Below are 15,188 nucleotides of genomic sequence, written 5' to 3'. Positions count from 1 at the left end.
TTTTGGCGCCTGACAAAGTACACTTTTTTCCTTCTAAATAACACTATAGTAACATCTTCTGCACAAAGTTACATTCCTAATAAGATTGGTGTTAAGTGAGAAAGAATCCTAAAGATGGTCCAATGGGCATGGTCTGAAGCCTCTCGTCATCTCAGTGTGTTGAACCACCTGATTTCTTGCAGGCTTGAGATTCAGATCCTGCTGAACGATGTTAAGCATTCGATTAACCACATGCAGGGGACGCTGAACACCATGCAGGGGCAGTGTATTGAGTTGCAGACTGCCATGTCTAAGGTAGTGTCAGATGAGTCTCAGGTACAGAAGAATAAGTCTATGATGGTATGGTGATAATGATTGAGATGGTCATTATAATAATGATGACTAGCGGTACCCCACCCTAAGGGCGGTAAATCATTGGATCTGATTAATTTACACTAATAATAAGCTATTGTCAACTTGCCGTCAATGCTTATCTTGCTCATTGCTCACTGTCAATTGCTGACTGTTATCCTATGTGTTTAACTATTATTGATTTCTCACAGAAAAATTATTTGGTTGCAAATGTACCTGGGGCCATGTAAATAATTGTTAGGCTACTCATCTTGAATCCACCGGTGGCAACTTGTGTGACCATAAAAGTCTGTGTGCGACTGGGCACAGTAAAATAATTTGGTTACTGACCTGCCCTACATCATACTCGTCGCCAAACCCACTGGCTCCATGTCATCTACAAGACCCTGCTAGGTAAAGTCCCCCCTTATCTCAGCTCGCTGGTCACCATAGCATCTCCCACCTGTAGCACACGCTCCAGCAGGTATATCTCTCTAGTCACCCCCAAAACCAATTCTTTCTTTGGCCGCCTCTCCTTCCAGTTCTCTGCTGCCAATGACTGGAACGAACTACAAAAATCTCTGAAACTGGAAACACTTATCTCCCTCACTAGCTTTAAGCACCAACTGTCAGAGCAGCTCACAGATTACTGCACCTGTACATAGCCCACCTATAATTTAGCCCAAACAACTACCTCTTTCCCAACTGTATTTAATTTTAATTTATTTATTTATTTTGCTCCTTTGCACCCCATTATTTTTTTATTTCTACTTTGCACATTCTTCCATTGCAAAACTACCATTCCAGTATTTTACTTGCTATATTGTATTTACTTTGCCATCTTGGCCTTTTTTGCCCTTACCTCCCTTCTCACCTCATTTGCTCACATTGTATATAGACTTGTTTATACTGCATTATTGACTGTATGTTTGTTTTTACTCCATGTGTAACTCTGTGTCGTTTTATCTGTCGAACTGCTTTGCTTTATCTTGGCCAGGTCGCAATTGTAAATGAGAACTTGTTCTCAACTTGCCTACCTGGTTAAATAAAGGTAAAATAAAATAAAATAAAAAATAGAAGGCCCTTCAAGTCAGAACTAGGAAATTCTGTCAGTGAGCATTATGGGTAATTATCCTACATACTTACATCAAATACTTTATGATAGCATCATCTCCTGTAGTAACAGTGCCATTCCAAACACAATAAATGTGAAAATGAACAAAGATACAAAATATTGCTAAAGTGAAGAAAATCAGCTCAAAATTGTAGGAGGAAATGCCCCTGCAGCAGGGAGGCTTACGGTATTATAATATATTGTAGATAACATTAATATAATTTGTGTATTTACAGTATCAGTACACATACAAATGAAAGTATATGCTAGGGATTGATCTACACTGAGTGAACAACACATTAAGAACACCTTCCTATTGAGTTTCCCCCCCTTGGTGGTGGACCATTGTTGATACTCAGGGAAAAGTGTTGAGTGTGAAAATCCCAACAGCATGGCAGTTCTTGACACAAAATTCTACCATACTCTGTTCAAAGGGACTTAAATATTTGGTCTTGCCCATTCACCCTCTGAATGACACACATACACAATCCATGTCTCAATTGTCTCAAGCCTTACAATATTTTTTTTACCTGTCTCCTCCTCTTTATCTATACTAATTTAAGTGGATTTAACTAGTGACATCCATAAGGGATTATAGCGTTAACCTGGATTCACCTGGTCAGATATGGGGTACACGGGTATCACATCATTACATACTTGGCCCTACTGCACCTGCATTCCAGCATCTGGAATTGACTCAACATGTTTGAGGTGGGGGATCAATACTTGTGGGGGTAGAATGTATGATTCTGATATGTACAGGTAAATTAATTGTCTATGTGTGGGGGAGGGGGGTTTGTGTCCGTACTCTGAGGTGTGTTTGAATATGAATGAGCTGCAGTGTTGTGATGTGTCCTATCCCGTCCTTGCAGAGTGATCTTCCTTGGCCTCATCACATGTCTCAGTTGCTCCTCCTTTGGAGGGAGGGGGACACCACCACGGGACAGCCCCTACACTTATCGCTAGAGATCGAACTTCAGACTCCCTCCAAAACCACTGAACCCTTCAACACACCGAAAGAGTTTATGATGCACACCCTTAGAGGGCGCCAGAACAGGATAACTCCCTCCACCCTCACAAAGACATAGAGGAGGAGGAACTATCCAATACCCAGTGAGAGAGAACGAGTGACCTCAATCAAACACAGACAGAAAGTGGAGGTGGAAGAGGCATTAGATAGATGGAGGAGGTTACCCCAGAGGCCATTCCTCCTGTTCATGTGAGCAAGAAAGAGCAGATGGCTTCTGATCAGCCAAATGGCAGGCAGAGGGAGAGGTCATAGTGATTCACACCCACAGAGAAAGACAACCCACACAAGCTCTTAGTTGAGATGAACCACACAGAGGTAGAGGCAGAGGGCTTTCAGGCCTAGCAAGTCAGCCTGCCAGCTCTAATCCTCAAGTCAAGATTTGTATTCAATAATTGAGAAGTCCCATTTACTTAATGATCATTTTTCACTGTCTTCAACCCCCAAGAACCAGGGTGAGTCTGGGTCACCCTTTTACTGGGCAAATAGAACTTGCATATTGTCAAAGACTAGGCCGAAACGTTAATCTTTTAACCTTGCTTGAATAAAACAATGCATTTTTTATAGTGAGCAAGAGTTGGGCTTTTTCCTTTTCTATGATGATTCAAATATTTGGTTGCACCTCAACTCAACGTTGGTTGAGCACCCTCCATTTTTGTTGTCAAATAAGACATGTTTTTTTTAAATGTACAAAGTAAATTATTCAAAGCATCAACATTGGGATGTGTCCCACTTATTTACACAACCTAATCCACACTTGCAAAGTGAAAGTTTATAGAAAAGTTAAGAAATTAAGTAGTAAACAGAAGAAAATCAGAATTGAGTTCAATTATAATGTGAATAATTTAATGCTCTATGGTTCAATCCCTTTTCTGCAGGTGTGATGAATAATTAATATTGTTCCTCCTCTTCCTTGTGGCAGGCGCAGCAGCACACTGCCCTCCAAAGCCTGCAAAATAATCGCCGGACTGCCCCTTTCCTAGCTCTGCATGGAACATCCAGTGTCACATCCTTGGTGACGTGTGGGGTGACATCCGGGATGACCACAGCAACATCCTCTGGAAAGGGAAAAAAGAGGATCAGAATGTAAACTAATGCAAACCGTAGCTTCTAAACACTGGCCAGTTGAAAGGTTCTACTAAGATGTCATGACAAACGACACCTGTCAGAGTGCTCTCTAAGTGTTACTCACCTGCTTGGATGTCAGCTGGCAGAGTGGCGAAGACGGCCATCGTGAGAATCCTTTCTTCATGTGTGACGTCCACAACCTCCAAGAGGGAAGAGATGGGCTCTGCTTCTGTATTAGGGGTGGTGTCCACCACATTCACGTGGGAAGAAGCCGGATCTGCCTCTGTGTTAGGGGTGATGTCTTGAACCTCCAGGTGGGAAGAAGCCGGATCTGCCTCTGTGTTAGTGGTGATGTCTTGAACCTCCAGGTGGGAAGAACCCGGATCTGCCTCTGTCTTAGGGGTGATGTCCTCAACCTCCAGGTGGGAAGAAGCCGGATCTGCCTCTGTGTTAGTGGTGATGTCTTGAACCTCCAGGTGGGAAGAAGCCGGATCTGCCTCTGTGTTAGTGGTGATGTCCTGAACCACCAGGTGGGAAGAAGCCGGATCTGCCTCTGTCTTAGGGGTGATGTCCTCAACCTCCAGGTGGGAAGAACCCGGATCTGCCTCTGTCTTAGGGGTGATGTCCTCAACCTCCAGGTGGGAAGAACCCGGATCTGCCTCTGTGTTAGTGGTGATAGCCACAACCTCCAGGTGGGAAGAAGCCGGATCTGCCTCTGTCTTAGGGGTGATGTCCTCAACCTCCAGGTGGGAAGAAGCCGGGTCTGTATTGTGGGTGAAAACAACAATCCTGATGAGCTCTACTACTACAAGGCACCAAGATGTCATCAGAACAGGCATCTGTCAGAGTGTTCTCTATCATTGCTACTCACCTGCTTGGATGCCAGCTGGTAGTGTGGTGGAAACGGCCACCGTGAGCACAGGGGGGACTGGTAGGGTGGCTGCAGGGGGCTGGAAACAGCTCTGCACCTCGTCAGCCACAAAGCCACAGACAGAGCTCATATAAAAAGGGCTCTGCAGGTCATCGGTGGAGAAGGACTGACTGATTCTCCCGAGGATCGACCGCACCGAGTCAAAAGCAGCAGCCCGGGAGAAAGGGATGTGAGGGGATGGGTCCTTTAACATGCAGGAGAGCTTCTCCACTACGGCCGCCACCATGCCCACGGCCATCCCGCTTATTAGGATTGGGTGCTCTGAATGGCCTTCCTCTGGCTGAAGCCACAGGGCCAGGAGGAGCCTAGGCACCACCTCCACCACCACCTGAGATGGGCTGAGCAGGTTGCTATGGGGCTCATTGGACTGCTCGCCCAGAATGCTTCTCACAGCTTTCTCCACGATGCTGTGGACCTTCGGATCGCTGAAATCAACAATAAGGAGAAAACAAAGGTAAACGATGTGCAATGTACTCACTTAGAACACTGTCTTAGTCTGTTTCTGCGTAGTTCCAGATGTGTAGATAAATGGATCAAGTCATATGCAGGGCAGTACATGGAACTCACATGTCAGCTGGCGAGGTGGGGTGCATGGAGCGGCGGAGCTTGCAGAAAGCCTCGTGCTCTATGTTCATCATTTTTAGGCAAGTGTTTACTTCCCAGGCCTGCAGTATGAAACAGGAAGTCCCATTGGTGTAATTTCACAACAGATCTATTCTGCTGTGCTAACTCGTTGTTGAAAGGCTAGTAAAGAGCTCACTAACTTGTAGTTTGTCTCTAACTCTCATTCTCTTACCAGCCGAGCGAGGTCGTTTCCTTCCTCCAGGGTTTCCTTCCACACCCTTCAAATAAAACGCAGAGCAATTCAACTTTCCTGGCTTCTGATTTTTCTGTTGTTTATTTTACCCACACCTCCTGGAGTGCTGCTGGTGGCAGGGAATGGCAGTGAATGTGAGTGCTGACGTGGTACTCACCTCTCCCTAAGAGATTTTTTGCCCTGAGACACCAGCCAGTTGCTCATGTGCTCCGTGGTGACATGGGGAGGGACCTGGCCTTGACTCTGGAGCAGCAGATAGTGGACCATGAGCTTCTTCTGCAAGATGAGGTAAGGTGTGAGTCTGTGCCACGAAATACCATATCATGTGCTTTCAGAAGGGCCTCTCGCAACATTTCACAACTGCTCATGCCTCACAATTTGCAAGTGATTATTAAGAACTCTTATCTAAACTGTCTTGAAATACAACTCTTTTTCTGTTGTTTATGTTTTTGTGGGCTGAATCTTACCTGTTTATTGTAATATGTTTCCTCCCAGCAGGCCTGCAGAGTCTGAAAATAAAGGCTGCTTCTACAGAAATCCTTTGAAGATAATGAAAATAATGATGCTTTGTTATGCACATTATGCACAGGCATTTACAGTATGCTAAAATGAATTTATCCTAAGATTACCTTTGTGGGACCATAAGTGAACTCCGGAATGCACCAAACCCTATCCATGGTAAGATGGGGAAGAAATGCAGCGCTATAGATATACGAGATGCTCTAGAGATAACAGGAATGACTTAAAGTCGCGAATGATCAATGGCTGGAGTCCTCCAATATGCTGCACTTAGAATTGAGTTGTAGGGATGTTTGGCGCAAAATAGAATGTTTACATTCTATTGCCATGGAGAAATGGAATGTGTAGAACCTGTATAATTGGGTATGCTTCTATGTCTTTATTTCGTGAAACATTAAACTCTTTATTTTGTCATAATGTGTATAAGAGGATGTAGGAGCCCGTCCAGATTCATGACCCGATTATCCAGGTGCATGTTGCTTAGACCAACTAATCCAACCTTGGTTTCCAAGTTAAATACATTGTTTATATATGCCTATACAAATCTATCGACCACATCCATTTAAAGCAATGATTGTCAATTGAAAATGTGGTTGTGTTATCCTGTTGTGCGGCTTGACTGTCAGTCCCCTTAAGCACATTATTCCAATATTTTTCCAAGCTCTGAATTGACAGAATGGACACTTTTGAAAAGATATTCGGTTAAAAATAAGAGTATGAATGACAATAAACGTATGACTTGTATTGTATGCATAATAGTGTAGTAAATAATATCGCTCAGCGTGGGAACTTTTGGTGTTTGGAAAGTATCCGTTTTTAGTCTCCATGACACGTATCACTTCGTTGTCTTGTTGGTAATAGTAAAAATGCATGACAGTCCGCATTGTAATGGTCTAACAGGTGTTTTTCCTTTTGTTTCTCACAATAAACAGACATTTGAGAACGGAATTGCTTACTGTTGTACCTATGATGCACAGACACACAAAAGCTGTAAAGTGTAGTTTGAATAATCAGTTTCAATTATTTGCAGATGTATTCCCTATCATTTACAAATCGAAAGATGTAACATTTGAAGTGAATGTGGCAGAACAGTTTAGCATAGAGTTCTTGTGGGAGTCTTCTCCTTCAGTCTTTTTGCCTCCTTGGCCTCGTTTCTCATTACATGGGATTTCCCCAGTGCCAACTTCACATGAGATGGCCGCTGTCTACTGTCATGTGGTGCTGAATGACAGATATCGCTATGCCGATATTGCTGCTGTCCATGGACCTGAAATGTACAATCTTGCCTATTTGCATATGTACGACCGTCCAAACTTGACCCCACACACATACACAAACATTAATGCTAATCTCTCACACACTTTCGAACATTGCACAACCTGCAACAAGACACTGAAAGATCATTTTATTCCACGTGTGCTTGTGTTTGAATAAAGACCCGAAGAATGAAATCAATGTGTGGATGTTGATTGGACAATGTATATGTGCTTTGCAGAAGCCTTTTTTTTTATTCCCTGTAGCGTGTATTTTACTGGAGCATGATCAGATTGCTTTGTTTAAACCAGAATGAAGATTTGGTCTGAGAAACTATGCCGATTATAGCACGATAGCTTTATTTTTATTTTTAATAAGGCAATGTATATATGACCCCCTTTCAAAGAGTCACTCATTTATCACTTTCTTGCAGATATACAGTGCCTTCAGAAAGTGTTCATACCCCTTAACTTATTCCTCATTTTGTTTTCTTACAGCCTGAATTCCAAATGGATTAAATTATAGTTTTTTTATCATCTCACCCAGCTACAGACAATACCCCATAATGACAAAGTGAAAATATGTTGTAATTTTTTCTCAAATGTATTGAAAATGAAATACAGAAATATCTAATTTACATAAGTATTCACAATACATGTTAGAATCACTTTTGGCAGCGATTAAAGCTGTGAGTCTTTCTGGGTAAGTCTCCAAAAACATTGCACCCTTGGATTGTACCATATTTGCATTACCATAATATATACAGTACCAGTCAAAAGTCTGGACACACCTACTCATTTAAGGGTTTTTCTTTATTTTTACATTTTTTTACATTTTAGAATAATAGTGAAGACATCAAAACTATGAAATAGCACAATTGGAATCATGTAGTAAGCAAAAAGTGTTAAACAAATCAAAATATATTTTATATTTGAGAATCTTCGAAGTAGCCATCCTTTTCCTTGACCACTTTGCACACTCTTGGCATTCTCTCCAACCTTTTCATGAGGTAGTCACCTGGAATGTTTTTCAATTAACAGGTGTACCTTCTTAAAAGTTAATTTGTGGAATTTCATTCCTTCTTAAAACAGGTTGTGTTGTGACAAGGTAAGGATGGTTTACAGAAGATATCCCTATTTGGTAAAAGACCACGTCCATTTTATGCCAAGAACAGCTCAAATAAGCAAAGAGAAACAACATCCCATCATTACTAAAAACATGAAGGTCAGTCAATGCGGAACATTTTAAGAACTTTGAAAGTTTCTTCTAGTGCAGTCGCAAAAACCATGAAGCGCAATGATGAAACTGGCTCTCATGAGGAAGACCCAGAGTTACTTTTGCTGCAGAGGATAAGTTCAGTAGAGTGAACTGCACCTCAGATTGGAGCCCAAATAAATTCTTCACAGAGTTCAAGAAACACACACATCTCAACATGCACTGTTCACAGAGGAGACTGCGTGAATCAGACTTTCATGGTCAAATTGCTCCATTGAAACCGCTACTAAAGGACGGACACCAAAAATAAGAAGAGACTTGCTTGGACCAAGAAACATGAGCAATGGACCTTAGACTGGTGGAAATCTGTCCTTTGGTCTGATGAGTCCAAATTCGACATTTTTGCCTTTCAATGTGTGTGTAAAGAATCCAGGGTGTTTAGTTGGGTCTACTCTTCATTATAAAACTATTTGTTGAATTGTTTAAAATCCATCAGAAGCTCAATAAGTCTTGACGGGGACAGAGCTTGTTTTGACAAGGAAAGTGAAAAGGACTGAGGGAAAGTAAAATGGAAAATACATGGAAAGGAACATGGAAGAACCTCAAAGAACATTGCATTTTCAAGATCATGTAACATCAAAATGCATCTTATATTCCTGCCCTGACAGAAAAACCACATGATTTCAACTTACATTTTATGTGAGCACAAATGACATTTTGGAACACAACGTTATCACATTTTCACATGTGTAGTTTCATGTAATCACATGTTGCTTTACATGTTATCACATTATCTTCACATAAGATTACATTAAAACATGTTTTTGGTACACTTCCCGTGTTCATGTGAAATTCATGTGTTTTTTGCGTAAACGCCCTGCAGTTCCACACTCAAGGATCTTAATAATGCTTTAAATGCACATGTATGATTGTGCATGTGTAATGGGTTGAAAACAAAGTCACTAAAAACAGACACCCATTTATTATTTATCCCCCCTAATTGTTTCTGTATTTGTCTTAATGAATCTTAATGGGATTTTCTACATACTTTATCGTCAGCAGTCCATCAGGCCAATAGATGGCGCTGTTGCACTGTTGTAGCAGGAGAAACATTAAGTTCTGGTCAAGAGCTCACCATCTGCAGAATAAGGACCAGAACTTTACAGAGGTAAACTGTGTCAGTTCTTTTACTATTACAGGTATGTAACAGCACTTCAAACGTTCAAATATATACACAATATGTAATAACATGCTATTTAACAACTTTGTCAAGATATTATCACGTTAGGAAAGGTTTTGTTTTGGCTTTGTGTCGAACTGAGTGAGAGAAGAAGGTGATTTACATTGAGTGAGAGTGTATGTTAGCTTGATGCTAGCTGAGGTAAAAAAATACATTTACGAGTCACAAAGACTATGTTTACTGAGTAGCTGACTTGTACTGGATTTTGTCTAGGAGATTTTTTTATCAAGAATCCATTTGTTAGGGATTTCTGAGTTGGTTTTACATGTTATTGGTTGTTTTGTGTAAAATTGTGCTCACTAGCTGGTAAACTGGCCGAGCACGCTCAGTCTGGTGGACTTTTAGTGCATACAGTGAGAGAGAGACGATTTTCTGGAGGTGCCACTATCTTAAAGCTGAATGTATTGTTGTCACTTTTCTATAGAGGTAGAGGTATATAGAGAAACATTCAGTTATTTATGGTTTCATATATAGGTGTTTCTATTGTATGAATGTGAAATACATTGTGGTTTTCATGTGAAACCGTACACTAAGACAGGGTTATTTGTGGAACATTTTTTATTTCTGCTTTAGGTAAAGTGCATTTATGTTGTTTAATTTAAAGTGTGCACTTGTTTGATGTGAATATTTTCAAAGTACTAACAAGAAAATAGACAATTGAACAAGAGAAAAAAAATATTCTTCAAAATAAAGAAAGCGGCAGAACTTTGCAGACTTAAACTTGTGTCCGTTCTTTTTACTATTGCAGGCCACCTCAGCTACACATGTACTCTGTCTGCACACGCATCCACGCATGCACATACACACGGACAAACACACACTAATGTTCTCTCTCTTGTGTTTGTCAGCAGTTCATCGTGGCCCTGTAGTTCGCCTCCTTCACCAAAGCTCTGTCAGGGACCTACATGAAGAGTGCCATCACTCAGAGAGACACTTTGACCTGTCCTGCTCTCTCATCGGACTCAGACAGCAGCTTTGAGATGGGTTTCAACAATAACATTGAGTTGCTTGAGAATTCATGTAGTAAAAACCAGATACAGACTACAGTATGATCCATTTTTTTTGTGGTTCAATCAGAGTCTGCTCTCAATACTGTCCAGTTTTATAGTTGTTCCTATTAATTGATTGACTGGCGTTTGTCCATGACTCTACTGTCAAACCCCTCACATGGTTTTATTTGATGCTGTGTTGTTGCAGCCTAGTATTCAAACTGATATACCATTTTTAGTTGGAAAAAAACAGTGTTTATAATTTGCAATTCCTGACTTCTGTAGTGTTGTGGTTTCTTGCAGGTAACCTGCTGTTCCTGGCTGTGGTCAGCCATTTTGGGGCGAAGCTGCACCGGCCCAGGCTCATTGCTATGGGCTGTTTCCTCATGGCTGTAGGATCCTTCCTCACAGGCCTGCCACACTTCTTCATGGGACGGTAAAACAACTGAAATACTGGTTAAACTTATACTTGTAGAGATACTCCAATGCAGAGGATAGTTTCACTTTAGAAAGAAAGAAATGTATCCAGTTGTTGATTAATTTCAGTTAACTTCGAACTAAAGTCTTGCGTAATTGGTCAGCTGCTTGATTATGTTTTGGGGCCATACATGTTAAGAGAAGGGATTAACTTGTTATGGCTGCAATCCTGTTAACGGGATAAGTGTCATCAACAACCGCTGTATAGCATAGCGCTACATTCAATAAATATTATTAAAAATATTTATATTCATGAAATCACAAGTGCAATATAAGAAAACACAGTTTAGCCTTTTGTTAATCCACCTGTCATGTCAGATTTTGAAATTATGCTTTACAGCGAAAGCAATCCAAGCGTTTGTGTAAATTTATCGATCGCTCGACAAAACATTAAGTACACTTAGCATCAAGTAGCTCGGTCACGAAAATTTGAAAAGCAATTCAATTTATTGTTTACCTTTGATGATCTTCGGATGTTCTCACGAGACTCCCAGTTACACAACAAATGTTCCTTTTGTTCCATAAACATAATTTTTATATCCAAAATCCCTCTGTTTGTTCAGAAATTCACAGGAAAGAGCGGTCACGACAACGCGGAAAAATTCCAAATAGTTTCCATAATGTCCACAGAAACATGTCAAACGTTTTTTATAATCAATCCTCAGGTTGTTTTTAAAATTATGATCGATAATATATCAACCGCAAATATCTTTCACAGTAGGAGAGGGAAAAGCAATAGCTGTCCAAAATCTGTTGCTCGAGCAAAACTCATGTGACCACTTGATGCAATGTTATGTTTCTGGCTCATTTTTCAAAATAAAAGCCTGGAACTATGTCTGAAGACTGTTGACACTGTTGAAGCGATAGGAAACGGAATCTGACTCAGTTACACCAGCTCCGTCAGGAGGAATGGGACAAAATTCACACAACTTATTGTGGGAAGCTTTTGGAAGGCTACCCATAAAGTTTGACACAAGTTAAACAATTCAAAGGCAATGCTACCAAATACTAATTGAGTGTAGGTAAACTTCTGACCCACTGGGAATGTGATGAAAGAAATACAAGCTGAAATAAATAAATCTCTCCTATTATTCTGACATTTCACATTCTTAAAATAAAGTGGTGATCCTAACTGACCTAAAACAGGGGATTTTTACTAGGATTAAATTTCAGGAATTGTGAAAAACTGAGTTTAAATGTATTTGGCTAAGGTGTATGTAAACTTCCGACTTCAACTGTATATATATATATATATAAACTCAGCAAAAAAATAAATGTCCTCTCACTGTCAACTGCGTTTATTTTCAGCAAACATAACATGTGTAAATATTTGTATGAACATAACAAGATTCAACAACTGAGACAAACTGAACCAGTTCCACAGAAATTTGACTAACAGAAATGGAATAATCAAAATCAGTGGTCAAAATAAAAAGTAACAGTCAGTATCTGGTGTGGCCATCAACTGCATTAAGTACTGCAGTGCATCTTCTCCCCTTGGACTGCACCAGATTTGCCAGTTCTTGCTGTACCATGTTACCCCACTCTTCCACCTAGGTACCTGAAAGTACACAGACATTTCTGGGGGGAATGGCCCTAGCTCTCACCCTCCGATCCAACAGGTCCCAGATGTGCTCAATGGGATTGAGATCCGGGCTCTTCGCTGACCATGGTAGAACACTGATATTCCTGTCTTGCAGGAAATCATGCACAGAACGAGCAGTATGGCTGGTGGCATTGTCATGCTAGAGGGTTATGTCAGGATGAGCCTGCAGGAAGTGTACCATATGAGGGAGGAGGATGTCTTCCCTGTAATACACAGCGTTGAGACTGCCTGCAATGACAACAAGCTTAGTCCGATGATGCTGTGATACTCTGCGCCAGACCATGACGGACCCTCCACCTCCAAATCGATATCGCTCCAGAGTACAGGCCTCGGTGTAACGCTCATTCCTTCAACGATAAACGTAAATCTGACCATCACACCTGGTGAGACAAAACCGCGACTCGTCAGTGAAGAGCACTTTTTGGCAGTCCTGTCTGGTCCAGCAACGGTGGGTTTGTGCCCATAGGTGACGCTGTTGCCGGTGATGTCTAATGAGGACCTGCCTTACAACAGGCCTACAAGCCCTCAGTTCAGCCTCTCTGTTTATTGCGGAAAGTCTGAGCACTGATGTAGGGATTGTGCCTGGGAAACAGTGTTTAAACCCTTTACAATGAAGATCTGTGAAGTTACTTGGATTTTTAGGAATTATCTTTGAAAGACAGGGTCCTAAAAAAGGGACGTTTATTTTTTTGCTGAGTTATATATATATATATAGTATTTACAAATTCACCACATTCATGATTTTATATGGGAATCAAAAAGCTTTCATTGATGTTCACCATGTGCTGATGTGCTCAGCACTGTCAACAGACCCCCATTATGGCATCACAATGTAACGGAAGCCTTGCCATGATAAATGGTTGCAAGTTCAAATCCCCGAGCTGACAAGGTACAAATCTGTCGTTCTTCCCCTGAACAGGCAGTTAACCCACTGTTCCTAGGCCGTCATTGAAAATAAGAATTTGTTCTTAACTGACTTGCCTAGTAAAATTCAAATTAAATTTAATAACATTGCTGTTTCCATCTGACAAGCAACATTTAATTTCCAATAATTTCTTGATAGATCTCTCACAGAGATAAGCCAGAGTCACTGGCTTGCTGGGGCTCTCTCATGCCGTCCTTGGAGGGGGTGCGTCACCTGAGTGGGTTGATTCACTGTTGTGGTCATCCTGTCTGGGTTGGCGCCCCCCCCTTGGGTTGTGCCGTGGCGGAGATCTTTGTGGGCTATACTCAGCCTTGTCTCAGGATGGTAAGTTGGTGGTTGAAGATATCCCTCTAGTGGTGTGGGGGTTGTGCTTTGGCAAAGTGGGTGGGGTTATATCCTTCCTGTTTGGCCCTGTCCGGGGGTGTCCTCGGAAGGGGCCACAGTGTCTCCTGACCCCTCCTGTCTCAGCCTCCAGTATTTATGCTGCAGTAGCTTATGTGTCGGGGGGCTGGGGTCAGTTTGTTATATCTGGAGTACTTCTCCTGTCCTATTCGGTGTCCTGTGTGAATCTAAGTGTGCGTTCTCTAATTCTCTCCTTCTCTCTTTCTTTTTCTCTCTCGGAGGACCTGAGCCCTAGGACCATGCCCCAGGATTACCTGACATGATGACTCCTTGCTGTCCCCAGTCCACCTGGCCATGCTGCTGTTCCAGTTTCAACTGACCTGAGCCCTAGGACCATGCCACAGGACTACCTGACATTTTTATTTTTTATTTTTATTTCACCTTTATTTAACCAGGTAGGCTAGTTGAGAACAAGTTCTCATTTGCAACTGCGACCTGGCCAAGATAAAGCATAGCAGTGTGAGCATACAACAAAGAGTTACACATGGAGTAAACAATTAACAAGTCAATAACACAGTAGAAAACAAAGGGGGGTCTATATACAATGTGTGCAAAAGGCATGAGGAGGTAGGCAAATAATTACAATTTTGCAGATTAACACTGGAGTGATAAAAGATCAGATGGTCATGTACAGGTAGAGATATTGGTGTGCAGAAGAGCAGAAAAGTAAATAAATAAAAAACAGTATGGGGATGAGGTAGGTGAAAAGGGTGGGCTATTTACCAATAGACTATGTACAGCTGCAGCGATCGGTTAGCTGCTCAGATAGCTGATGTTTGAAGTTGGTGAGGGAGATAAAAGTCTCCAACTTCAGCGATTTTTGCAATTCGTTCCAGTCACAGGCAGCAGAGTACTGGAACGAAAGGCGGCCAAATGAGGTGTTGGCTTTAGGGATGATCAGTGAGATACACCTGCTGGAGCGCGTGCTACGGAGGGTGTTGCCATCGTGACCAGTGAGCTGAGATAAGGCGGAGCTTTACCTAGCATAGACTTGTAGATGACCTGGAGCCAGTGGGTCTGGCGACGAATATGTAGCGAGGGCCAGCCGACTAGAGCATACAAGTCGCAGTGGTGGGTGGTATAAGGTGCTTTAGTGACAAAACGGATGGCACTGTGATAGACTGCATCCAGTTTGCTGAGTAGAGTGTTGGAAGCCATTTTGTAGATGACATCGCCGAAGTCGAGGATCGGTAGGATAGTCAGTTTTACTAGGGTAAGCTTGGCGGCTTGAGTGAAGGAGGCTTTGTTGCGGAATAGAAAGCCGACTCTTGATT

The 15,188-nt window shown here is 41.8% G+C and overlaps 1 long non-coding RNA gene across 1 annotated transcript; it reads left to right on the top strand.

Moving 5' to 3' along the window:
* The first annotated feature begins 9,393 nt into the window (after nucleotides 1-9,393).
* LOC116369464 (uncharacterized) lies at nucleotides 9,394-14,183 on the top strand. Its single transcript, XR_004208630.1, has 3 exons — nucleotides 9,394-9,474; nucleotides 10,364-10,940; nucleotides 14,136-14,183. It is a non-coding gene; the product is annotated as an uncharacterized LOC116369464 (long non-coding RNA).
* The last annotated feature ends 1,005 nt before the right edge of the window (nucleotides 14,184-15,188 follow it).

The sequence above is a fragment of the Oncorhynchus kisutch genome, unplaced genomic scaffold (genome assembly GCF_002021735.2).
Source record: "Oncorhynchus kisutch isolate 150728-3 unplaced genomic scaffold, Okis_V2 scaffold2203, whole genome shotgun sequence".
In the NCBI taxonomy this organism is placed as follows: Eukaryota; Metazoa; Chordata; class Actinopteri; order Salmoniformes; family Salmonidae; genus Oncorhynchus; species Oncorhynchus kisutch.
This window is presented reverse-complemented; position numbering and strand designations above follow the sequence as displayed.